Raw genomic sequence first — 26,126 nt, 5'->3', positions numbered from 1 at the left:
AGCCATAAATGTGCATTTGCTGGACATTATATACCATGTCATCTCTAGGACTACAGATTTCAAGGATAATTTTTCCTCACATCTAACAATTTCACTGTAACAGTGACCAATAATGTGAAACATGTGCTTTTCACCGTGCTGCTGGTGGGTAGACAAGCGCTTGCTGCAGTCGTCTCTGAATCTAGGCAGATCCTAGAGTCACCAGGCTGTGAGCTCCGCGGGAGCAGGGACCATCTCTCTCTCTTGCACCATAGGCACTCAATAAATACTCGAGGCTGTAAACTGGCGTGTGGCCTTCGTGTGTTTATTCCCGCTGGCTGGCTGCGGGAGCAGGTTGGTTGTGATGTGAAGTCCCAGGCATAGAGAGGTCCTCGAGTTACGGATTAAGGGGTGTCTATCCAGGAGCACAGTTCCCTCTGTGGGCTCCGCAGATCTTTCTGGATGGATCCTAGGGTACCTCTTAGTGGCGGGAAAGAGTTGAGGGGTTCAAGGTGATGATGGGACGCCTTGGCCCGCCTCGGCGTGGTCATGGTCAGGGGCATCTGGAGGCGAGTCGGGAACGATGGCTTTCCTGGCCTGTGCCGCTGGGTTCTGCCATGACCCCAGGAGGTGAGCAGCCGCCAGGGGCTCGGCCTCCGGCTCCATCTGGGGGCATCTCCGCCGACTTAATTTTAGCTTGTCCTCGCCCCTCCAGGGGAGCACTGCAGTCTCCTCTGCCTTATAAGGTGATAGTAGGGATGGGTCTCCCATCACTAAGTTTTAGGTGTGCCCTGTTTAGTTCCATGACTTCAGATTTTGCCAGACAAGTCCACCCTGGCTGAACCTAACAAACACCTCATGTTTCTAAGGAATGTCACCAGGCGCCCTCCCGGTGCTCTGGTGTTCACATTAGAGAGCCCTGTCGTGCCGGATCTTCGGGATGAAGCTGTTCGTGACTCTATTCCAGCTCCTCCCTGAGGTGGGGACCGAGGTGGCTGCGCTCCCGGCTCTGCCGTTCCCTGGGCCGCGGCCCCGGGTTCCTGAGGGGAGAGCGCGGACCCGGCGTGTGGCGAGCATTACGCCTGGGGCTGGGCTTCGGTGAGCTGCCCGCCGCGCTCTGCCCCCTGGTTTGCCATTTCACTCCTAAGAAACTTCATTTTTTAAAATGAGGCTGTTTTAAGAGTCACAGTGACCTCAAGTCGGCCGGTTCCCGCCTCCGAGTGCGCTCGGCTGCTGCGGACGGTGGGCGAAGAGCCGGGGTGGGGACCCGCGCCGCCGCCCCCGAGTCCAGTCCCGGGGCCTGCGGACACGGGCGAGCCGGGGAGGAGCGGGGGCGCCGCGGCGGGGCTGAAGAGCCAGGCGGGCTGCCCGAATCGGAGAGGTTTCTTCCGGCGGAGGCGGCGGGGCCGGGCCGGGACTCCGCAGGGACGCGCGCCCGCCGCCGCCGCCGCCGCCGCTCCCCCGCGCGGCCTGAGGAGGCGCCGCCGCCACTGAGGGAATGCGAGCCCGGCCCGGCGCGCGCGGGCAGCAGCGGCAGCTGGGGCGCGCGGGGTACGGCGGCGCCGCGGCGTAGAGCTGTCCAGCCGGCCCCGGCAGCCCGCCCGCTCGGCGCTTCCTCCTCAGCCCGCGGCCGCCTCAGCGAGAGCCGCCTGTCAGCACGTGCGCCGCCGCCGCCGCCCGCCCGCGACGCCCGGGAGCAATGCCCGCCCGGGCCCTGCCGCTCGCCCGGGGCCAGCAGGCGGCGGGGGCGCGCGGGGCGCAGCCGGCCGGGCCGGGGCCGCGGGGCGGGCGCTCCCCGTGAAGCGGCGTAAGGTGGCGGCGGCCCATCCCGGGCCGAAGAGGACGGAGCCCGCAGCCGAGCCGAGCGGGGTGAGTGAGTCCGGGCAGCCGCTCCCCAGGCCCGCGGGCGAGTCCCGCAGTGCCGGGCGCCGGCCGGGGACCTGGGGACCTGGGGCGGCGGCTCGCGGAGAGGCCCCGGCCCGCTGGCCCGCGGAGCCGCCGAGGCGGGAGGGAAGAGCGGAGACCCGGGCAGGGAGGAGGGTGTGGCGTGCGGGAACCCCGCTCCGGAGACCGTCCGAGCCTGGTCTCAGTGAGTCGCCCGCCCCGGATTCGTCCCCGAAACGCTGATTTCCGAATTTCCGTCGGTCGTGGCCGCGTGGGGGACCCCCGCCAGGGACAAGTGTCACAGCGGTCGGGGGCAGGCACGTACAGTGCTGGTGCCCGGGCGAGGAAGGGGCTGTCGGGAGGAAGCGGAGGTGAGCCCCGGGCCCGCCTTCTCTGCTTCCCGCCTCTGCCGGACGTCTCCAGGCCCGGGCTGTGGCCGCAGCGGGTCGGGGGCCCAAGGTCGGGGTGTGGCCCGTCTCCATCCTCAGTGCCCTTTCCTGTTGTAATGGGGTGCCGGCTCTGTCTTCTTCCCACCCCGCCGCCTTTCTTATCCGTGGCAGGGCTGATGGGGGGCTTGGGGAGAAGGAAAGTTCAGTGTCCCCCGCCCCAGTGTGCACTGACTCCCCCCAAGAAATCCCAAACGGCCATTCCAGGTGAACACAGCCCGTGCAGGGCAAATGTCATTTCAAGGCAAGCCCTCCAGCCTTTTCCCACTTCCGTCGACTTCCTCCTGCAGAGACATCCCGCACTTCTCTCCCTCCCTCTGAAGTGTGGGCTGGGCACCTCTCCAAACACCCCGGCACACCTGCCTCCCCCACCCAGAGTCTGGATTCTTCAAAGGAGACCTCACTGGAAGATCTGTCTTTGTCCACGACCAGCTCTCTCCCCGGCCCCCATCTGGGAGTCACCAGAGCTGCTAGGATAGACGCCCGCCTACTTCTGGAGGGGAGACAGCAAGTGTTCCCCTTCGTCTGAATCTCCCCTAACACACATCCCCCAGACTCCTCTCGGCTCTGAATTCCCACTACCTGTTATCTGTATCTCCTGTGTGACTCTTACCACCGTCTGCCTTATTTAATAGTTACTTTTCCATCTGCCTTATCTCCCCTGCCGGACGGTGGACTCCTGGGCTGGAGTTGATTCATCTCTGGTCCCCTGCCCTGGTCAGTGTCTCCGTGGAGCAGAAGCCCCCTTCAAGGCTTGTCTCCAGGACCCTAGCTTGTCTGATTCGTAGACTGTTGCTGTTAAATTATTTTCCTTCCATGAGGAGACTGTATTCTGTGGTTGGAATGAACTTCCAGCCCTCTCCCACTGCAGAAAGAAACACAATGGGTTAGGAAGGGCTGTTTTTCTTGTAAGGAGTGGCTTGCCAAGTGAACAAGACAGTACATCCTCTGCTGTGAAGATGGCCAGACACAGACTCGAGGTTCTCTGGGTGGTGAGTGTTGAATGGGCCGTTCTCTCTCCTGGCCTTCCCCAGCTGCTCACGGGTGGGAGGCAGTAGGGGAGAGAAGCGGACTTCTGGAGTCAAGAGACTGGTGTTCCAGGGTTAGCTTTTCCCGTAACTTGCTACAGGAGCTTAACTGAGTCACTTGGTTTCTCTTGGTTGTGGTTGCACCTTATGAAAGCTGAAAGAGAATTCCTCTGTGTATCTAAGGCCCCTTGGGATCTGAGTCCTGTCTACCTTTTCTGCCTCCTTTTATACCATTTTATTCATATTTTCAGGCTACCTAGAGGCTTTCAAAGCATGGTGCTCCCATGCCCTCCCTCTCCCCAGGTGCCTTCAACTCTTCACTGGTTGAGACCCAGGCTTGGCCTTTGCAGGTGGAATTGGTCCCCTTTCTGATTTTTGTACCACCCTAGTCTGACTTGCCTGTCACAGAGAATGGCCCTTATCTGTTTACATGTGCCCCCCACTAGACTGTGAGCTCCTGGGCGGTTGGTGCTGTATCACGTTTTTCTGCATCCCTAATGCTTCACTGCATAATAAGGCACTCAGGAAAACAGGGAGAGGGGTTGGCCTAGATGACCACTGAGAGCCCTTCTTGTCCAAATTCGATTGCTTATACAGTCTCTGTTATGGGGACCTGTTGGCCTTCCTTCGTGTCTAGAGGCCTGTTTTAACAACAGGCAGATAGATGCTTTCCTAACCAGTCTATCCAATTAAAGTCTTTCCAACTTGGTCTTCAAGAAGAGCCAGTCATGGAGGATGTGCAGTTATCTTTAGAGATTAGCAGAGGAAACGTCTGGTACTTTGAGATCACTTCCTTGCTGTTTTTGGAAAAGATGCTGGGGTGTGTGCTCTTTATTGTAAGGGTAGTGGTATTGGTCCAGTGTCTTTGGCCGTAGGCAGGAGGAGCTTCTGCTTATGACTACAACGTCAGTCCACAGCGAGCCATTGGGTGCTTGTATGCCACTTCTCAGCTTTGCTTACATGAGATCAATCCCTTTGCAGATAGCCACCCTGAAAGCTGCTTAACAGGACTTCCTTCCTCTAGTCACAGAGGCAGCTAAGTGGTCTTTGCACAGCTTCCCTGTAGGTCATTTGGTTGATGTTTGTTAAGCTTTTACTGGGTACCCTGGAATGTTTTCAAATAGAGCCATGGCAAATCCTTATCTGGTTTACTCTAAAACCATAATCTGAGGCATTTTTCCCATTGTTGTTATAGGCTTCTTACAGTGACCCACATTAAAAATTTCTTTTAGAATTTAGGGCCAGGCAAACTTTGCCTTCCCCTGGGGAAACTAGGTTGTTTTTTCCTTTTATAATGAAAAGGAAAGTGGGGAAGGAAAACATGTATTATTTGTATACTTTGCACCATGCAGTGTGTGCTTGGGCCTCCCTGACAAACCCTGCAGGGTAGGTTGTATTCTTCTCCTTTTTTCCCAGATAAGGAAGTTGAGACATGCAGAAAGGGCATCTAACTTGCCCAAGTTTCCCTGGATTTATACTCAGTTCTGCTTCTTTGCCACACTATGTGTGGCTCTTTCTATACCACACTGTCTTTCCAACTGATTATGTTTTTCCTCTTCTCCTTGGCTTCCAGGCTGCTCAGCACACAATGTGATATTCCTTCTAGCACTTATATTCACTTACCCTCAACATCAGCATATTTATTTCTACGTTCCTGAACTATGTATTTTTCTCTGTGTGTGTTTATGTTTAAATCTCTTTGTGTTCTTTATAAAGTCATCACAAAAGGTTTTTGGAAAACTGTATGGATAAGTGACTTGAATACAGTAAGTAACATTGCCAGCTGGGCATGGTGGTGTGCGCCTATAGCTGAGACAGGAGGATCCCTTGAGCCCAGGAGTTTGAGTTATGATTGTGCTGCAATGAGTTATGATTGTGCCACTGCCCTCCAGCCTGGGCAGCAGAGTGAGACCCTGTATCTAAAAGAAAAAATAAATAAAAACAAAAAAGTAACATTGTACCTAACAAACTAACTGGTGTGGTTAGGGAGATGAATCCACAGGTAGCAAAGGGTATGTGTGATAAGAGTTGTTGAAGATAGAGTTCAGAGGGGAAGATGCCCTTTCTGGGTAAGGCAGTCAGGGTGGACTCCCTGGAAGAGGTGGAACTTGAAGGAGGTCTTGACAAATGGGTAGTTTTGATAGTCCGCAGCAACTGTAAAGGTGTGTAGTACTTAGAGTGTAAAATCTGTGGTTATCAAAATGGCCCTGCAGAACAGGTTTTCTGGTGGGAAGGGAGAGATTTGGGTCAGATATTAAAGTGGGGAGTCAGGTGATGCTTTTTTCAAATCCTCTGTATCCTTGATGAAGGGTCCCAGAACACTGGAGCTGGGAGAGCCTGCACCCTGTTGAGGATGAGAGGCAGAGGCTGGCAGAATAGCAGTGACTTGCACAAGACCTCTCTGCCAGCCTGGAACCCAGGTCCCTGATTACCAGTTTAGTGCTCTTTCTTTAAAGTGACAGCCTTCTACAAGGGTCCTTTTCAAACTTTTATTTTATTTATTTCTATTATGATGATGATTTTTAGACAGAGTTTTGCTCTTGTTGCCCAGGCTGGAGTGCAGTGGCGAGATCTTGGCTCACTGCAACCTCCGCTTCCCAGATTCAAGCAATTCTTCCGCCTCAGCCTCCTGTGTAGCTGGGATTACAGGCGCCAGCCACCATGCCTGGATAATTTTTATATTTTTAGTAGAGATGGGGTTTCGCCAAGTTGGTCAGGCTGGTCTTGACTCCTGACCTCTGGTGATCCGCCCACCTCGGCCTCCCAAAGTGCTGGTGTTACAGGCATGAGCCACCCCGCCTAGCTGTTAACTTTTAAGTTCAGGGTTACAAGTGCAGGTTTGTTGTATCTGTAGATTTGTGTCATGAGGGCATGACAGATAATTTCATTACCCAGGTTCTAAACCTAGTACCCATTAGTTATTTTTCCTGCTCCTCTCCCTCCTCCCATCCTCCACCCTCTAGTAGCTCCCAGTGTGTCCGTGTGTTCTCACCTTCAGTTTCCACTTATAAGTGAGAACTTGTGGTATTTGGTTTTCTGTTCCTTCATTAGTTTGCTAAGAATAATGGCCTCCTCAGGAGGTGAGGCAGGGGAATCACTTGAACCTGGGAGGCGGAGGTTGCAATGAGCCAAGATCGCACCACTGCACTTCAGCCTGGCAACAGAGTGAGACTTTGTCTCAAAAAAAAAAAAAAGAATAATGGCCTCCAGTTCTGTTCATGTTCCTGCAAAGGACCTGATCTCATTCTTTTTATGACTGCGTAGTAGTCTATGATGTCTATATACCACATTTTCTTTTCCAATCTACCATTGATGGGGTATTTAGGTTGATTTCATGTCTTTGCTATTGTGAATAGTGCTGCAGTGAACATACACGTGTCTGTATCTTTATGTTAGAACGATATTTTTAGTAGAGATGAAGTCTTGCTATGTTTCCCAGACCGGTCTCGAACTCCCAGGTTCAAGCAATCCTTTTGCCTGGGCCTGAGTGTTGGGATTATAGGTGTGAGCCATTGCGCCTGGCCAAATTATATTAACAACTGCCCTTGCCAGAGGACACAAAGGAAATTAACCAACAGGCAGGGTTCTGGTAACAGACAAATCAAAAATGCAAGACAACCTTGGGAAAAGAGCATGGAAAAATCAGTTTCACACTCTCTCCTTGCTGAAGTTCCCCATCCTTCACAAAGCTTTTCTTTGAGTGCCCTTGCTCCTGCAGTTCCTTATTTCTATTGTGGAAAAGGGTCTTATTAAGACCCGGTTCGTCAGAAAAATCAGAGGTCATGATCAGGGATGTCAGTGGGAGTCATGGGTCCAGGGAAAAGGCAGAGCAGAGTGTCACTGAAGCAGCAACAGGACCCAAGAGACCTTGAGGCTGATTCAAGTCTTGGAGCAGAAGCTGATAGCTCAAACTCCCTGTTGGGTTTGGACATGCCAACTTGTAGCCTTAGGAGCATATGCCTGCAGGGTGGAATAGCTCTTGTCTGAGTTAAGTCTGTCCTGTATCATGTATGCATAGTCAGTCGATTTGTATCGTTAGCCATAGTTAGGTTCTTTTTTTTTTTTTTAATTTTTGAGACAGGGTCTCTCTCTGTTGCCCAGGCTGGAGTGCAGTGGTGCAGTCATTGCTCCCTGCAGCCTCCAACTCCTAGGTTCAGTGATCCTCCTACAGACATGTGCACCACGCTGGCTAACACAGTTATGTTCTATAAAGTCCTGCTTCAAACACTGAACCACTGTTCCTAGGGAAAACACAGGGTTAGGCTCCTTTGAGCCTGCAGAAACAACATTCTCTTTAACCAATCTGTGTGTAATCTTATGTTATATATGTTCCTGTTAAAAGAGGCCGGGCACGATGGCTCTTTGGGAGGCTGAGGCGAGTGGATTGCCTAAAGTTACGAGTTCGAAACCAACCTGGCCAACATGGTGAAACCCAGTCTTTACTAAAAATACAAAAATTATCTGGGTATGATGGCGGGCACCTGTAGTCCCAGCTACTCGGGAGGCTAAGGCAGGAGAATCGCTTGAACCCTGACGTAGAGGTTGCAGGCTGAGATCGTGCCACTGCACTCCAGCTTGGGCAACAGAGTGAGACTCTGTCTCAAAACAAACACATAAAAAAAATCCAAAAGACACCCTATTTAATATATATTATTGATTCATTAACATTAAACTCATGGCCATCAACACCGTGACTCATGCCTGAATGAAGATTCTCTAATACACAGATTTTCTCTGCACGTCATAACCATTTTGCACCCAAGAACACTAGGCTGCATCTCAGTACTATGCTTGGGGGCTGTTCCAAATGAAAAAATCGCCAACACAAAGCACACAAGTGCCAAAAACGTGGCACTAGACAGACCACAAAAAGGACACTTGTTTCCATTAGGACAGCTGAGATGGGAAGACAGAGAATGTTCCCTTGTTCAACCTTCAGGAATGTGCCATAAGGCACCTTAAATTTTTTGCCAATCTGCACAGATTTGAAAATGACTTTGAAAGCACCATGAGCATTGATTTTGGGATTACAGATAAATTTTAATCAGGAGGGTAATTCACAAATATGGAATCTGTGGATAGTGAGGATCTGCCTCCTTTGGCATCATGTTAGCCCCCATGGTGTGTATCCAGCCTAGCTCAGGGCAGCTCATGATGCTGAGGGTACTTAGTGGATGAAGGCTGGACTGCGGGATGAGGCTGTGGGCAGATTCTTGTGTTTGCTTATCTTAGGTGCTAGAGAAAGGCAAGCTGTCTTCCCTCAGCCCTGCAGTAGCTTCTTCTAGAAGAGCTGCTGCCAGCGGAATGGTGCCCATCTCTCTCTGCTCAAGTCTACAGGTAGGAGGGACCCTGTACTGTTATGCAGGGGACCCTGGCAGCAGTCCTACAGCAGACTTGCCCTTTCTTAAGAGGAGCTGAGACCAATCCTTCACCCAAAGGAATAATCCTCTTATGGAGGTGTTTCAGGCCAAGGGTGGGGGGTTCCTGGGGCCCGCATGCCTCAAACTGTGGCCTTATGCCTGAGCTATCTCAGAGGAACCTTTCCCAAGTGTTTTGCCTGCTGTGTGCCCTCTTAAGAGTTGGTACATATTATTACTGTTTCTCCTCTGCAGAGCTGTTTATTTCCCCTTTGAGAGATGGTTCCTGGGGAGGGCCTGAATTTTCTCTTTTGGTAGCTGGGGGGGCTTCCCTTCCAGGTCTGACTCACAGGCTGTGCTGTGGAGCAGGGCTGTGCATTTTGCTTCTGTTGTCCTCTTGGGATTAGAGTAAGGCCCTGTGGCCTCCCTGCTCCCTAGGGAGGGCTCACTGGACACCGGTGTCCAACATGAGGTGATGAGCGCGTGGGAGGGCTTGTCATGGGTGCTGTCAGCTCCACCCTCTGCTATCTCTCTAGATAGCCTCTTGGAGGGAGGCAAGGAGGGGGATAGGGATGGATGTGTCAGGGTAGAAACGGGTGGCCATTCCCAGCTTCCATCAACGGCATAAGGTTGTCCAAGAGGCAGGGCTTCCCCACAGGTGTGGACGCGTGATTAACACTGGCTTAGAGATGGTGCTCTGGAGAACAGGTGGACATTCTCTCCCACTGAAGGACCCATTTAATTGCTTTCTTTGGCACTTTGTGAGAGTTGACTTTTCACTTGCTTTTTTTTCATATGAGGGAGAAAAACTCAACATTTTTTGCAATTAGAATTTTTCCCATGTGGGTAATCACACTGGAAAAAAAAGCTTTTAAATCCTTTGAAAACCACACATAAGTGAGGCTCACATAAGTGGGGAGAACATTCAATCAGCAGGGATGGCCAGACATGGAGGCACTTCAGCAGGTTATCATGTAAGGAAACAATTATTTCACGTTGATTTTCGGTTTGCTTGTTGCAGCATATTTCAATTAGTTCGTCGGTGTTGCACATCTGACAGGCCAAACGTTTATTGTGGTTGAACCATCTGGGAGGTGGGAGGCCTGCAGCCTTCCCCATGGCAGTCAGGAACTACTAGTTTAAAGGAAATTTATTTGATGTGCTTAAAACCCAACACTAAAATACCATTAATAACAAAAGCCTCAAGAGTTCTGAAAGCACTCTCACTTACTTCGCCATCAATTGGGCACGCATCACCCGAGCCTTCATTCTTCCCCTATGCGGGATGTTTTCCAATATGCTGAAGCAAAGTTTTCAAGTGGCTTATTTAATTGGACCAGAGCACGATTTGTATTAACCCAGCAAGGAAAAGAGCTCACTAATTTATACTTGAGTGTGAAGTAGCTTGCGCATTTACTGCTGAGAGTAGCAAGGGATGCCTTTAGCGAATTCTTGCCATTAGTTCGCAGCTGAGCTCCTGTCCTGTACTGTGACAGAGAGTGTTAGTGTGATTTCAGTTTCCAGCCTTGAGTGACTCACCAAAGCATTGTGAATTCATGGCAATGACTGCTGACTGGTGCAATTTATCATGCACTCCTTGGGTACCAAGATTTTATAGTACCTGATTTCATCCGTTTTTCATTTTACCTTAATTATTCATCCCCTCCACCCCCCACTAAAAGTTCTCTTTCCTGAGGAATGTTCTGTCTGACTTTACAGCAGTGGGGAAAAAGGAATTTAGAATCAAACAAATAGGAGAGCCAGAGGAGTACTGGAAAAAACCAAGTCCAAGGGTTTGACCTTTCCACAGAGGAATGACTTTCCATTTCCCTGAAACCCTAAGATTGCAGGGCTGGGTGTGGGGTGTTGGCAGTGGAGCGGGATTAAGACTCAAGGACACAGCTAGTGAACTGGAGGCCGGCTTATAAAATCTGGGACGTGCAGCTCTCTCAGGTTTGTCTTGGTGGCCTGGGAGCTGCAGGACCGGTGCTTGGAGGGTTCAGGCCAGTGGCTCCCATACCATAACCAGCCTCATCGACTCTGCATTATTGGCTTTTCCAGTGCTTGAGATTCCTGCTCCAGGAGATGGCTGCTCTTCCCTCTCCAGGGAAGCCTCCAATCCAGAGGCATCCCTGGCCTAGCCTAGATGCTTCTCAGGCTGGGGGGATCTTAGCTATTTGTGTTTGAGTCACTGGTGCTAGGCGCAGTGGCGTGGTGGTGATCCAGTGTCTGTGGAGTATTCTTGCAGAGGCAATGACTGGAGGTACAGAGGGGAGGGGCCTTTCCCACTTACCCATCTTTTGTCTAAGATGCCACAGTGCACAAGATACTTCTGCCCATTGTGCTTCACAGGGCTCTCACAAATGCTGCTGTGCCCATTTTGCAGGTGAGGAAACTGAGGCTCAGAGAAGTCATGGTGTGGCCCACAGTGCTTTCACTTGTTGTGTCTCACAGATGGGGACTCTAAGACTCAGAGAGGTCATGACTTAGGCCTCACTGTATAGGGAGTTAACTGCTGGCCTTGACTGTAGACGTGATTCCTCATGTTTACACTCGTGTTCGGTCATGTTCTGTTACACAGCCTGTGCTGTGTTGTTCTGTTGTTTTAAAAAATCCACCAGTATTTCCTGACCTGGTTGAGTCTAAGCAGTACAAAGTACCTTTCGATTTGGGTTTGTGTGGGTTTTTCCCCCCCCTTTTCTTTTTTCCAAAGAGGAAAACAGAATTCCTCTTCCATTTGTTCTGTAGCTTTTCCTTTTCAAAGAGGCCAAAGGGATGCATGGACTTAGAGCAGATTCACCAAGACAGGATTTCATGCTCTGGGATCACGTCTACTTACGTGACTTTGAGGCCAAATTCAGACCTACTTGTGAAGTTGTCCAGCCATGCACCTATAGGCTGTAGGTTAGAGAGCAGGAGTGGGGTCTAGCTGGGTCCTGGGGGCTTTAGGAGTCTTACTTGAGAGTCAGTGCTTTTTCTACCTTTAAGGGAGAACAACATTCAGACCGGCTAGGTGACAGCTGGTCAAGCAGATCCCTGTATATGGCCTCCTTTCTGTTAGTGGGTGGGGATTTTTTAAAAAAGAGTACAGTTCTGGCCAAGCATGGTGGTTCACGCCTGTAATCCCAGCACTTTGGGAGGCTGAGATGGGGTCAGGAGTTCAAGACCAGCTGACCACCATGGAGAAACCCTGTCTCTACTAAAAATACAAAATTAGCCAGGTGTGATGGCACATGCCTATAATCTCAGCTACTCAGGAGGCTGAGGCAGGAGAATCACTTTAATCCAGGAGGTGAAGTTGTGGTGAGCCAAGATCCCGCCACTGCACTCCACCCTGGGCAACAAGAGCGAAACTCTGTCTCAAAAAAAAAAAAAGAAAAAAAAAAGAAAGCACAGTTCCTAGTTGTCCTGGAGGAGGGGCCTCACTTACCTCCAGCCAGGGCCAGCTCAGTCTCTATCTTTCCCTGAGCCTGCTCACTGTTGGTCTTTTCCTTGTTCTCTGACTCATTAAAGAAGGAGCAGGGGCCCAGAGCTGACCTCATGAATAGGGCAACAGGTTGGGAAGGAGGAGGCCGGAACTTGTGGCTGTGTCCTATGGGGGTGCCCGCCTTCCTTGCTGTCTCTGGGCTCCTCAGGACTGAAGGAGCAGAAGGGCTTGTGGCCACTAGGCTAAGAGGATTAAGAGGCGACGAAGGTGGGCCCAGTGTAGGAACCTCTGACTCAGGTCTCCTTAGCAGGGCCTGTGTTCCCCAGGGGTCTGCGGGGGCATGTTCAGAGCAGCTGAACCTGGGTTCTTGCTCTGGATAGAGACATGTTCCTTGAACTTAAACCTTAGAGTCAGACCTGCATTGCTGTCCTCTTGATTTAGCTTCCAGGGCCTGGGTATCCCAGCCAGCCGGTGGGCTGCGTGGGGACTCTGAGTTATCCTTTTTTAAGGTTTCCTCAGGTTGCCTAACTTGGTTCTAAATTTGAAAGAGGGATTTAATTAAATCTCTGGATGAAAGAAAACTTGGGGGAGGTAGTCTGTGGGGAAGGGGCAATAATAAGTCATACCCAGAAAAGTAGAGGTGGACTACTTGGCCCTGGAATGGCCAGAGATTCCCCAAAAAAACAAACAGTGCAGTCTCAGGGCTGGGCCTCCCTGTTCTCCAAGCGGTGGATTGCCGGTTTATTCCTACTGTCACTATAGTCTTGCCGAGGTGCTTGGAATAATCCAGAAGGATTCCATGCTTCTGGCCATGGTAAGGCCTCAGATGCAAAGATAAAATGCAGTAGATTCCAGTAGATATGGTGTGTGGGAGAGGACAGGAAGGGTCTCTGGAAGCCCAGTGGAAAAAGAGAGGCGTCAGGTGAGGCTTCGGACAGAGCAGGAGGGAAGGCAGAGATGTGAGATTGTCTGTTTTTAAAAATTGAGGTGAAATTACACATGATATGAAATTAACCATTTTAATTAATGAATTATTTATTTTTGAGATAGGATCTCACTCTGTTACCCAGGCTGAAGTGCAGTGGCACAATCGTAGCTCACTGCAACCTCAACCTCCTGGGCTCAAGGGAATCCTCCTGCCTCAGCCTTCCAACTAGCTGGGACTATAGGCTTGCATCACAGTGCTTGGCTAATTTCCTAATTTTTTGTAGAGACAGGGTCTTGCTACGTTGCCTGGGCTGGTCTTGAATGCCTGGCTTCAAGTGATCCTCCTGCCTGGGCCTCTCAAAGTGCTGGGATTATAGGCGTGAACCACTGTGCCCAGCTGGTAAAATTAACCATTTTTAAAGCATATAATTCCGTGTTATATAGTATATTCACAACAGTGTACACCCACTGGCTCTCTTGAATTCCAGAACACTTTCATCACTCCAGAAGGAGACCCTACCCAGTGGCAATCACTCCCCATTCCTCCCTCTCCCAGGCCCCTGGCAACAACTCCTCTACTTTCTGTTTCTATTGATTTACCTATTCTGGACATTTCATATAAATGAAATCATATAACATATGGACTTTTGTGTCTGGTTTCTTTCACGCAACATAGTGTTTTCAAGGTTCATCCATGTCGTAGCATGGATCAGTACTTTATTCCTTTTATTCTGGTAAAATTTACATAATATAAAATTTACCATTTAAGCATTTTTATTTTTGAAACAGGGTCTCTCTCTGCTACTTATAAGTGACACCAACACAGGTCACTGCAGCCTCAAACTCCTGGGCTCAAGTGATCCTCTTGCCTCAGCCTCCTGAGTAGCTGGGACTGCAGGCACACACCACCATGCCTGGATAATTTTTGTATTTTTTTTTGGTAGAGATTTCGCCATGTTGCCCAGGCTGGTCTCAAACTTCTGAGCTCAAGCGGTCCACCTGCCTCAGCCTCCCAAAGTGCTGGGATTACAGGCATGAGCCATTGCAACAGCTGTCTTTTCTTTTTAAGACTGACTGATGGTTTATTGTATGTGTATATCACATTTTCTTTCTTCATTCGTCTGCTGATAGACATTTGGGTGTTTCCGGGCCAGCAAAATTTTGACTTTGGTTTGTCTTTGGATGAGAAACAACAAAAGACAACTGAACTAGGAGGGTTTAGGGACCCAGAGATATCAGTTGTCCCATTTCCAAGGTAAGTGACCATTGACACTTGCATCTTTTTTTTTCTTTCTTCTTTTTTTTGAGACGGAATCTTGCTCTGTCACCCAGACTGGAGTGCAGTGGCACAATCTTGGCTCACTGCAGCCTCCACCTCCTGGGTTCAAGCAATTCTCCTCCCTTAGCCTCACGAGTAGCTTGGACTGCAGGCATGCACCACCATGCCCCACTAATTTTTATATTTTTAGTAGAGATGGGGTTTCACTATGTTGGCCAGGGTAGTTTCAAACTCCTGGCCTCAAGTGATCCACCTGCCTTAGCCCCCCAAAGTGCTGGGATTACAGACAGGTGTGAGCCACTATGCCTAGCTACAAGAGTACCTTTCTGTGCCTTGGTTCCAGTGTCAACCTGGTGACAGTAGCAGTGCTCCTTCTCGAGGCTGCTGTGTGGATTCAGTGAGAGACTGGCTGGGAGGGTGAAGCTGGAGGCTTCGTGAGCTGTAAAGTGCATTCATGAGCCACTGTCGTCCTGGTCAGGCACAGAGCAGGTCTTCATCAGTCATAGGTATGAGGGTTGGTAGGGCACAGACTTTTTCTGCCCAACTGGCTTTCCATGGTCTGGAAGGAGCCAGAGGGGCTCACCTGTGATCCTACCTGCCAGAGGGCTCTCTCTCCTGCAGAGTTTCTGGGGCCAGCTCCAGGAAAAGGTGGCAAGCATGTGTCCTGGCTCTCGTTGGCCTTCTCTGAATGTGCGCTGACTCCTAGCAGTTAGTGGTAGGGAAGGCAGGAGACTCATGGCCTCCTGTAATTCTGTCTCCTTGGTCCACTTCTTTGGTGCTCCAGGAAATGAAGCCAGGAGGATGACAAGGGCAACCTCCTGGGTGGCTGACTCAGAGCAGAAAGTCAATCTAGCGTTCATGAAGTCACACTTGCCTTCATTAGGCTAATTAACTTTCTATGTGAAAGTGCTCCATGAGCAAGTGACTTAGGAAATCCGTTATCAGGCCAGCGTCAGTTTTGTCTGCAGTGGTGCCTACAATACTGTGCTGTACATTTCCATATTCACCAATTAAGTGTGCTTAATTATTATTATTTTTGAGACAGTCTCGCTGTGTCACCCAGGCAGGAGTGCAGTGGCTCAATCTCAGCTCACTGCAACCTCTGCCTCCCGGGTTCAAACGATTCTCCTGCCTTGGCCTCCTGAGTAGCTGAGACTACAGGTGTGTGTTAGCGCACCTGTAATCTAATTTTTTGTATTTTTAGTAGAGATGGGATTTCACTGTGTTGGCCAGGATGTTCTCAATCTCCTGACCTCGTGATCTGCCTGCCTCAGCCTCCCAAAGTACTGGGATTACAGGCATGAGCCACTGTGCCTGGCCAGGTGCTTAATTATTAATTTAGGGCTGGATGACTAAGGAAGAGTTGCATTCAACATGCTTTATTTAAGAATTTTAAGGCCGTTTGTGAATTAGCTGTAATATGGTAAATAATCATACTCTTAATCTTGTGATCTGTATTCTAGATTACATGGAAGAAAAACTGAGACCGAGCACGTTTTTGGTTTACTGAAGGCCACAGGGATTGAAATTGAGGGGGAGTCAGAAAGAACAAGCAGGAGGCCCCTTTCTTTAACACCAAGTTCGATTTCTATTTTTTGTTATTTTTTCTGTTTTTTATAAATGGGTTTTTAAAAATTGTAGGTAATACAAGCTCATGGGAAATTAACAAAGATAAATTTGGAAAACCAAATAATTTAAAACTGTCCACCATCCAGTGAATAGATAAAGAAAATGTGGTATATACATACAACAAAATATTATTCAGCCATAAAAAAGAAGGAAATCCTAAACTGGGTAGGGTGGCATATTCCGGCAGTCCCAGCTACTTGGGAGGATTGCTTGAGTTTGGGGTTTTATGGTGTGCTATAATCTCTCCTGTTAATAGCTATTGCACTCAAGCCCGGGCAGCATAGTGAGAACCCATCTCTAAAAAACAAACAAAAAAGGAAATCCTCCCATATGGAATAACATGAATAAACCTGTAGGACATTATGCTACATGAGATAGACCAGTCACAGAAAGGCAAATACTGCATGATCTCACTTATATAAGGTACCTAGAATAGTCAAATTCATAGACGCAGAGAGTAGAATGTGGTTGCCAGCGTCTGTGGGGAGGCAGCAGTGGGGAGTTAGTAAGCCATGGGCATAATGTTTTAGTCAAGTGAGATGAATAAGCTCTGGAGATCTGCTATACAACATTGTACTTATAGCCAACAATAACATATTTTACACTTAAGTTTTGTTAAAAGGGGAGGTCATATGTTACCTAAGCTTATCACAATAAAATTTTTTAAAAGTCAAATAGTTTAAAAGTATTTAAAATGAGAAGTACATTGTTTCCAGCTATTATAAACACGTTTTAGTTTTGCTTTTTTAGAAAATGGAACCTGAACCTATAGGTTGCAGGTTTGTTCCTGCCGCTGGAAAGGGTCCCACCTTCATCCTGGACACCTTTGCTTAACTTCTGTCCTTGTGTTCTCTTAGGCTGGATGTGGCCAGCCAGACTTTTCAGCGTGTGTAAAGTGCTGGCTGGTGTAGGGCGTTTCCAACTGACACACAGTGGCCCCTGCGAAAGGCTGCTTTTTATAAGAATGTCTGCCCACATGGTTAGGTTCCTGGGCTAACGCACCAATAAAGCATGATCCACCATGCAGTTGAATTTCTGAGCTTTGTCCTGCTAGGCCTACCAGCTACAGCACCTGTGCTTATTGGGGAACTTACTAATGCCAGAGCCTCACTTCATCCCACAACAATCCTCTGTAATTAACTCCATTGTACAGATGAGAAAATAGAGGCCCACAGAGGCCTTAGTTCCTCAGGGTCCCATGACTAACAGATTCAAATCTAGGCCACTTGGCTCTAAGCTTTATGTTAAAGTACTGCTTTTTGACAGTTCACCACACAATGGGCCTATTTTGGAGTTAAATAGGCTTTTTGAGTTAAGTAGGCTTTTGAGCCTACTTAACCTTGGAATCTAAGCATTTTGTAAAACCTTTTTTTTTTCCTTTTAAGTGGTAAAACCTGTCCCTGGCCCGCCCATGAAGGAACACTTCATGTTTTCAAGGCTTGAGAGGAGCCTCCCTGCAGCCTGGTTTGAAGGAGGCTTTTGTGTGTGCAAGAACGGTTGTGCCTGGAGGGCTTCCTGGCACTGACCCATGTGAAGCCCATTTGTCCAGGACCCTGTGGGTGACACAGCTGTAGACTCTTGCAGGAGGTGTGGAGTGGTGGTTTCCATCACCTCACCAGTGTCCTGGGTGTGCTCTTACCTGGCGGTATGGCTCAGGGGTGGTCACCGGGCTTGACCGAACCTCCATACAGCTGGAAGCTGGAGCTGAACAGATGGGCAGGGTTCCAGAAGGTAGAGGTTGTATTTTTAGCACTGCAGCCTCTGCTGTATTGTCACTATGACCACCCATGAGGCTGCATGCTTTCCTGCCATTGAGCTAAGGGGGTCCTGTGTCCTTCCTGGAACATCTCACTCAAGACTTCAGTCCTTGTGTGTGCATGCCTCTGTGTGTGTGCATGTGAGTGTGAGAGAAAAAAACATGCTGTTTCCACTGTTACTGCTGTTGCTGCACCATCTCTGGGACTTGGCCCTGCATGCTGACTGGTGCCCACAAGGGTCTTGTGCTTAGGCTGAACTGGACAGGGGTCTGTGCTGTGTGACCTTGGCAGGGTTGCTTCACCTCCCTAGGGTTTCATTTCCTTACCTGGCTAGTTGGGAGGATCACTCCTGCTCTGCCTGCTTCTCTGAGTCTGGGGACATAGAGATTTGGGCAAACTTTTTCATCTACAGTGAGGGATGAGCATTGTGTATGTGTGCTCATTAGTTATTGTGATGCTAAGGTTGCTCTCAGTAGCTCATCTATTTTTTTCATGATTCCTCATGTTTCTACTTTTTCCTGTATTTTGGATTCTCCATTCAAAGGCAGGGAAAGAGGAGGAGATTGAAGGGAAAAGTATTCTAGTCCTTTCTAAACATTATCATGAAAGATTTATCAAGGGAGATCGAAACAGTGTCTTCTTCCCACCGCCTACTGTTGTCCTGCAGAGTTTAAGAAAATACTCAAATTCTCTCTCTTCTGTTGGCATCAGATTCGCAGCCCTGCCTTTGGTGGGAAGCGACCTTAGTGCATTGGCTCCGTTCCCACAGTGGACATAATTGAGGATCTGAGTGATCAATGTATTTGTTCAGGATCAAACAGCCAGCAGGCACCAGAGCTGGAGCTAGAATTGGATTTATCTGACCCTACAGCCAGCATTCTTCTTTCTCTTGCTCAGTACACCATGGCAGGAATGAAGTAGGCATATGGTGGGGATTTGCCATGGAGCCGTATCTGGGGCTCTTATGGGACTTGTTTCTTCCCTGACTCTAAAATTTCCTGTTTGGCAAGTATTGGTGAGGATGTGGAGAAATTGGAACCCTCATGCATTACTGGTGGTATTGTAAAATGGTTGCAGCTGCAGTGGAAGACAATATGGTGTTCCTCAAATGGTTAAACACAAAATTACCATATGGCACAGCAGTTCCACATCTAGATCTAGGTTTATATCCAAGAGACTTGAAAGTAGGGACTTGAACAGATACTTGTACATTAATGTTCATAGTTGTGCTGTTCACAATGGCCGAAAGGTTTAACTCATGTGTCCAGTTGATGAGTGGATAAACAGAATGTAGTCTGATCATACGCCATATTGTTTGGTTCCATCAAATATATGTGTAAGTATTCTATTCCTCTTTATGGGCAAATAATATTGGCAATTCAAGAACTGAATGAACATGGATGAATCTTGAAAACATTTTAAATGAAAGAAGCCAGACACAAAAGGACAATATTGTATGATTCTACTTATATGAGGTGCCTAGAATAGGCAAATACATTGAGACAGAAAGTAGAATGGTGGTTATCAGGGGTTGGGGAGGGGAGACAGGGAATGAGTGTTTAGTGGGTACACAGCTTCTGATTAGGATGATGAAAACGCTCTGGAAATGGATAGTAGTGGTGGTTGTACAACATTGTGAATATCCTTGATGCCACTAAATTTTATACTTATAAATGGTCAAAATGGTAAAAAAGAAAGAAAGAAAGAAAACAAAAGAATGACAAGAAACAAAATCTCAGGCTTATAGGGCTGTTCATGAATACTGCTTAGAACCTCCAGTGGTGGCCAGGCACGGTGGCTCATGCCTGTAATCCCAGCACTTCGGGAGGCTGAGGCAGGTGGATTACTTGAGGTCAGGAGTTTGAGACCAGCCTGGCCAGCATGGTAAAACCCCATCTCTACTAAAGATACAAAAAATTAGCCAGGTGTGGTGTTGCGTGCCTGTAATGTGCCTGTAATCCCTGCTACTCGGCTGGCTGAGGCAGGAGAATTGCTTGAACCTGGGAGGCAGAGGTTGCAGTGAGCTGAGATTGTGCTATTGCACTCCAACCTGGGTGATGGGGCAAGACTCTGTCTCAGAAAAAAAAAAAAAAGAACCTCCAGTGGCTCTTGGGGCCAGACCATACCTTGCCCTATGTTTATGGAGCCCTGGCTGTCCTAGGCACTGGGAGAGGTGACCCCATACCTGTGGCCCAGCTGAGAGCTCCATACTCAGCAGTGTCTCTTTGGGGTGTGGAAGAGGGTGTTCCTGGCAGTTAACGGCCATGTCTGGTCACTGTGCATGAGTGACATCTGTCTCTGGAACACTTGTGCACCTGATGTTGGGCATGTCCTTTTATGGCTCTCACTTGCTCTCAGTGAGTGGAAAGATAAATACCTTTTCAAAGAGCAGATGCCAACTGCCTGTGGTCCCTGGCATCCACAGCTGCAGAGTGAGTGAGAGACAGCTCTGTCAAGGGGCAGGTGCTTCAGCCCTGTGGGAATCAGGCACTAAGTGTGCCGAGAACCCAATAGGCTTCATGAAGACCGCCTGAATGTGGAGCAGGGTTCTGCCACGGACATGTTGTGGGACCCTGAGGAGGTTACATGTTTCCTTTCTGCCTCTAGTTGGTCCTGAGATTTAAAGGAGAATGTATGTGAAAGGGCCGAGCACAATTCCTGACACCTCCCGGAGCCTGACATACACTTGGATTCATTCTTGTCCCTGGCCCATGTGATGGTCCCTTCCAGCAAGCCATCACAGTCAACTGGGGGCTGCTTCTTGCATCAGAACCTTGCACAGACACAGACTAGGAGCTGCCCTGGAAGGGCAGTGGAAGGTGTGGCTGGCTGGCAGGGCAAGGCCCTGTGATTGTGGTGGGGAATAAAGGTGATGTCCTTGAGGGATTCCAGATGGAACCAGACTCTCCCTCTGCCTGCTGGAGCCTCTGCTCCTAGGGCAAGCATGCAGGGGTTTGTGTGTTACCTTAACTTTGTATTAATTCTCTAGGTATGCCGGAACAAGCCAACACAACTGAATGGCTTAAAACAATGAAAATGTATTTTCTTGCAGTACTGGAGGCCACAGATCCAAATTTTGGGTTTCACCAGTTTGGTTCCTTCTAGAGACTACAAAGAGTATGTGTTTCTGGTCTTCCTCTTGGCTTCTGATGGTTGCAGGCCATCCTTGGTGTTCTTTGACTTGAAGACACATAATTCCAACCTCTGCCTAAGTTGTCACATGGTTGTCTCCTTCTGTGTCTCTCTGCCTCTGTGACTTTTCTCTTCTAAGGACATCAATTATATTGGATTTAGAATTCACCCTACTCCAGTGTGACCTCACCTTAACTAATGACATCTGCAGTGACCCTATTTCCAAGTAAAGTCACATTCCAAGTTTCTGACAAGGATATGAGTTTTGGGAGGACATTCTTCAACCCAGTATAATCTCCATATTTGTTGAATGAATGCATGAATGCATGAATGAATGAATGTGAGAGCCATCCTCACATGTCTACTTAGGTGTATTGATGTAGAGTAGAAGGTAGGGTTGTCTCTGATGATCTAGGCATGCAGGGATAGGGGGTGGAGGACAGCACCAGGATCATCCCTTTTCCTGTCCAAGCCTCTCCTATTTCTGGCCTCAACACCCTGAGCCTAGCACTCTGGCCACCTCCTGGCTCAGCCAGTTTTTCAGGTAGAATCATTTACATTTATTACAGGGAAAGTCATGATATAGGGCTGCTGTTCTCATCTTCCTTTCTGCCCAGCATTTCAAAGCTCTCTTTTGTTTCTCTTCCCTTTACCCTTGGAGCCAAGAAGGACATAGGGATGGCTCAGTGGCCTTGGACAAATCACTACCCGCACTGTGAACCTCAGCTTCTGTTTGCAAATGAAGGAGGCAGAGCTGGGTATTTCCTCAGGTCTTTTCCAGGTCTATAATTATTTCTACTGTTTTACTGCTGAGATAATTGTGGGCCAGGAAAGTGTGCCCTTTGGTCCCACACAAGGCAGCAGTCAAATCTATAGGCCCTCATTTCAGCCTGTCCCCAAATGCTCTGTGTCACCTCCTGCAGGAAGCCCTCTGGGATTAGCATGGTTCATATGTGGTTCCCTGGGGTCCTCACTGTGCCCTGTGTGTGACACATTAATTCACAAGTACTACTAGCCTGGGCGACATATTGAGACCCCATCTCTGCAAAAAATTTTAAAAATTAGCTGTGTGGTGGTGTGCACCTGTAGTCCTAGCACTTTGGGAGGCCAAGGTGGGAAGGATCACTCGAGCCCAGGAGTTTGAGGCTGCAGTGAGCTATGATTTTACCACTGTACTCCAGCTTGGGCAACAGAGCAAGGAGAAAAAAATCGCAAGTACTAGCCTGCCGTTCAGATGGTACACAGGAGTGTGTGTGTGCATGTGTGTGTGTTGTTTTTCTCGTGTTCCTTTCCTCCGTAGTCAAGAACTCTATGCATTTTTCTGTGTCTCTGCGTTCCCCCAACAAGTACCCAGCACAGGACTCATTATGCTGGGTTGTGGGCCAGCTTCAAACAAATAGATTAAATAGTAGGAGATCTACTATAAGAAAAAGGAGAAAAAATGCAAACAAAACAACTGAGATGCTTTTAGTTGATGCCAGAAAAGCATTTGATAAAGTTCACTATCCATTACTTTTTATTTTTATTTATTTATTTATTTATTTTTTTGAGATGGAGTTTCGCTGTTGTTACCCAGACTGGAGTGCAATGGCGCGATCTCAGCTCACCGCAACCTCTGCCTCCTGGGTTCAAGCAATTCTCCTGCCTCAGCCTCCCGAGTAGCTGGGACTACAGGCGCACACCATGATGCCCAGCTAAGTTTTGTATTTTTAGTAGAGTTGGGGTTTCACCTTGTTGACCAGGATGGTCTCGATCTCTTGACCTCGTGATCCACCCGCCTCAGCCTCCCAAAGTGCTGGGATTATAGGCGTGAGCCACCGCGCCCGGCTACTTTTTATTTTTTTAGAGACAGGATTCCCATATTGTCCAGGCTGGCCTTGAACTCCTTGGTTTAAAGGGTTATCCTTGCCTCAGCCTCCTGAGTAGCTGGGACTACAAGTGTGCGCCACCATGCCCAGCCTCATTACTCTTTTTTTTTTGAGATGGAGTTTTGCTTTTGTCACCCAGGCTGGAGTGCAATGGCAGTGATCTTGGCTCACTGCAATCTCTGCCTCCTGGGTTCAAGCGATTCTCCTGCCTCAGCCTCCTGAGTAGCTGGAATTACAGGTGCCCACTACTATACCCAGCAAATTTTTGTATTTTAAGTAGAGATGGGGTTTCACCATGTTGGCCAGGCTAATCTCAAACTCCTGACCTCAGGTGATCCACCCGCCTCAGCTTCCCAAAGTGCTGGATTAGAGGTATGAGCCACCACATCCAGCTTTTAAGCATAGAGACTGAGGGATAGGCAGATATTTCAACATGATAAGCAATATCTCCAATCAGCAGCTACTTTATCCTATTTTGTTTTTTTTCTTTTTAAAAAATTGAGACAGGGTCTCATTCTGTCACCCAAGCTGGAGTGCAGTGGCGTGATCTTAGCTCACTGCAACCTCTACCACCTCTGCTCAAGTGATTCTCCCACGTCAGCCTCCTAAGTAGCTGGGACTACAGGTATGAGCCACCATGCCCAGCTAATTTTTTTTTTTTTAATGGAGACAGGGTTTCGACATGTTGCCCAGGCTTGTCTTGAATGCCTGAGCTCAAGTGATCCACCTTGGCCTCCCAGAGTGGTAGGATTATAGGCATGAGCAACCGCACCTGACGACCACTTTATCCTTAATACTCAAACACCCTAATAGCATTTTCCGAAGTATGTTTGAGGAACACTGAATGCTCCTGGGTATTGCATTAAAAAAGCGTTCCTGAGCCAAATAACTTTTAGAAAGCACTGCTGCTCTAAGACACATTCCTTTTAATGTCTGTTGCAAGACAAGCATACCTTCCTTCCCATTAGCCTTGATTGTTATTCTAGATTCAAGCCAATGCAACAGGCTAGGAAAAAGAGGCAGGACATAACTCTCAGATAGGAGGTTGCAAATTGAATGTTTTGAATGGATACAGTGGTTGTCTTAGGTTTTCAAAGCAGAAAAGTCATTAGAATAAGATGGTATAGCAGCCTGTTGCAAAGTAAGTAGGCAAACACCATTATTTTTCTGTGTGTCAGTGGGAACCACTGGTGAATCTGATGGGAAGGAGCACCTCTGACACCTGTTTACTTGGCGGTCAACAAGCCAGTAACCTTATTTTCTGGTTAGAAACAAGAGCAACATCAAGACAGTTCAGGCTGCTGCTGACGTCTCCTGGGCCTCCTGGGCCCCCTGCGACCTGGACTCCTAGGAAATGGAGGGCAGTGATGTAAGTGGTGTAATGCAGGATGTTCAACATCTCTCAGCTGAGGACTCTTCCAGAATGTTTTGAACACACTTGTGCACCATTAAGTCATTATCCCAGAGCGTGTAAGTCCATTATTTCAAGCTCAACTCATCCTGGATAATGGATGCAACTTGAGGAGGGATGAACCATTCGTGCATTCTCCGATTGCAGGGCTCTCAGAAATTCCCTGTAGCTTTGTGATCCCTTCCCCTGGCATCCCCCAGGCTACCATGTTAAGTGGGAGCAAGGGCAGCATCTGGACAAGACCCCAGTGAACAGAGTCTGGTGGTTGGGAGTAAATCTTTCACTCCTGCTGGAAACCAGAGCACAGACATTGCTTTATCACTGCCGTCATTCATGCAAGCTTCATCACATTTCCTCAGTCATTATCCTGATTTTTCTCAAAGGCAATTCTTGTCTCTCTTTCAATCAACAGAGAACCCTAGAGATAATTCAGTCTTTGAGGGATTGCTGAGTCATTCAGCTGACTGGGGCTACCATGATGAAGCTGAAGTTCCAATGTCATAAACCGGGCTGTTCCCAGAGGCCACAGAAGGGGCAGATGGATATATGTCTGCCAGATATCCCTCAGGCTGAACCCATCGTGCTGGCCATACTTCCTAAGTCATCCTCCCTCCTCCCCAGTTCTTTTTCTTTTCTCTCCACAGTGTGGTTTTGATTTTCTGCCTTATTTTAACCATAGTGAGTTGCTATGACCACCAGAGGGATCAGTGCAGTTCTTCTAGGACTAAAGCCCTCTGGCTTTGTGACAGCTTTAACCCCTGAAGCTTGGTGGTCTGATCTGCTAGTTGGTCCTCTTCTAAATGCTGGGGGTTGTAGTCAGCATGCTTGCCAGACTGGATTGTAGAGAGTAGTAGAGCAAGAGTGACAAATAGGTTAGGTGTTCCCAAGCTTACCCAAGGATATGCATCAATCCCTGCAGAGCCCTTAGCAGTTATATTCAACTCACTGAAGGGTCTGCTTGTTTTTTATATCTTCCATCTGATTATTTAGGAATATGAGGGTCACAGAATTAAAAGGTAGACCCTAATGTGCTTTTAAAGAATGGATTTTAAACTTGTTTGGACCATTTTATTTTTAAACGAAAAGTCTCTGTCACCCAGGTTGGAGTGCAGTGGTGCAATCTTGGCTCACTGCAACCTCTGCCTGCCAGGTTTAAGTGGTTCTCCTGCCTCAGCCTCCTGACTAACTGGGATTACAGGCATGTGCCACCATGCCCAGCTAATTTTTGTGTTTTTAGTAGAGACGAGGTTTCGCCATGTTGGTCAGGCTGGTCTCAAACTCCTGACCTCAGGTAATCCAGCCACCTTGGCCTCCCAAAGTGCTGGAATTACAGGCACGAGCTACCGTGCCTGGCCTGGACCATACATTTTCTTTGCATTCTGCTATTCCAAAAGAAATATGAAATGTTGGCATTTTTAACATAAAATAGTAGAATTGAAATTTTAAAAACTCCTGTTATACCTGTAGCATCAACTTAAATGAACTATCAGTGGTGTACATTGTCCTTTGATATGATTGAGTCTGCTTTTTGTACCCAGGTATCAATTATACCTAACTTCTTCCTTCTCTAGCAATTCAAGACTCTCAAGACTCACAATTTTCTAGGATTCAAAGAACATTGTTTTTTGAGTGCTTTAGAATCATTTACTCATTCATGCTTTCTCTTATTTAAAAAAAAAAAAATTAACATTTGGGTGGTCAAGGTGGGCAGATTGCTTTAGCCCAGGAGTTTGAGACCAACTTGGGCAACATGGCAAGACTTCATCTCTACAAAAAAATACAAAAATTAGCGGCACATGGTGACACATTCCTGTGGTCTCAGCTACTCAGGAGGCTGAGGCAGGAGGATCAAGGGAGCCCGGAAGGTCAAGGCTACAGTAAGCTGTGATGGTACCACTGCACTCCAGCCTGGACTACAGAGCGAGACTCTGTCTCAAAAAAAAAAAAAAAAAAAAATTAACAAAACACTGAAAAGGCTGTGCATAGCATTGCACCAGACATT

At 48.3% G+C, this 26,126-nt stretch overlaps 1 protein-coding gene across 12 annotated transcripts in view; it reads left to right on the top strand.

The window, feature by feature from the left end:
- The first annotated feature begins 790 nt into the window (after positions 1-790).
- Positions 791-26,126, top strand: part of PITPNM2 (phosphatidylinositol transfer protein membrane associated 2) — a 167,271-nt gene continuing 141,935 nt past the window's right edge. For 4 of the 12 annotated variants that reach the window (XM_035258023.3, XM_035258020.3, XM_035258021.3 and 1 more), the window contains exon 1: positions 1,480-1,848. The gene's annotated coding sequence lies outside the window, so the exon portion shown is untranslated. Of the gene's footprint in view, positions 1,078-1,479; positions 1,849-3,247; positions 3,302-26,126 lie in introns of those variants that run through there. The other 8 variants (XM_078337587.1, XM_078337585.1, XM_035258004.3 and 5 more) reach the window with 3 other exon arrangements.

The sequence above is a fragment of the Callithrix jacchus genome, chromosome 9 (assembly GCF_049354715.1).
Source record: "Callithrix jacchus isolate 240 chromosome 9, calJac240_pri, whole genome shotgun sequence".
NCBI classification, from domain to species: domain Eukaryota; kingdom Metazoa; phylum Chordata; class Mammalia; order Primates; family Cebidae; genus Callithrix; species Callithrix jacchus.
The sequence above is the reverse complement of the archived record's forward strand: the minus strand, read 5'-3'. Positions and strand labels throughout refer to the sequence as shown.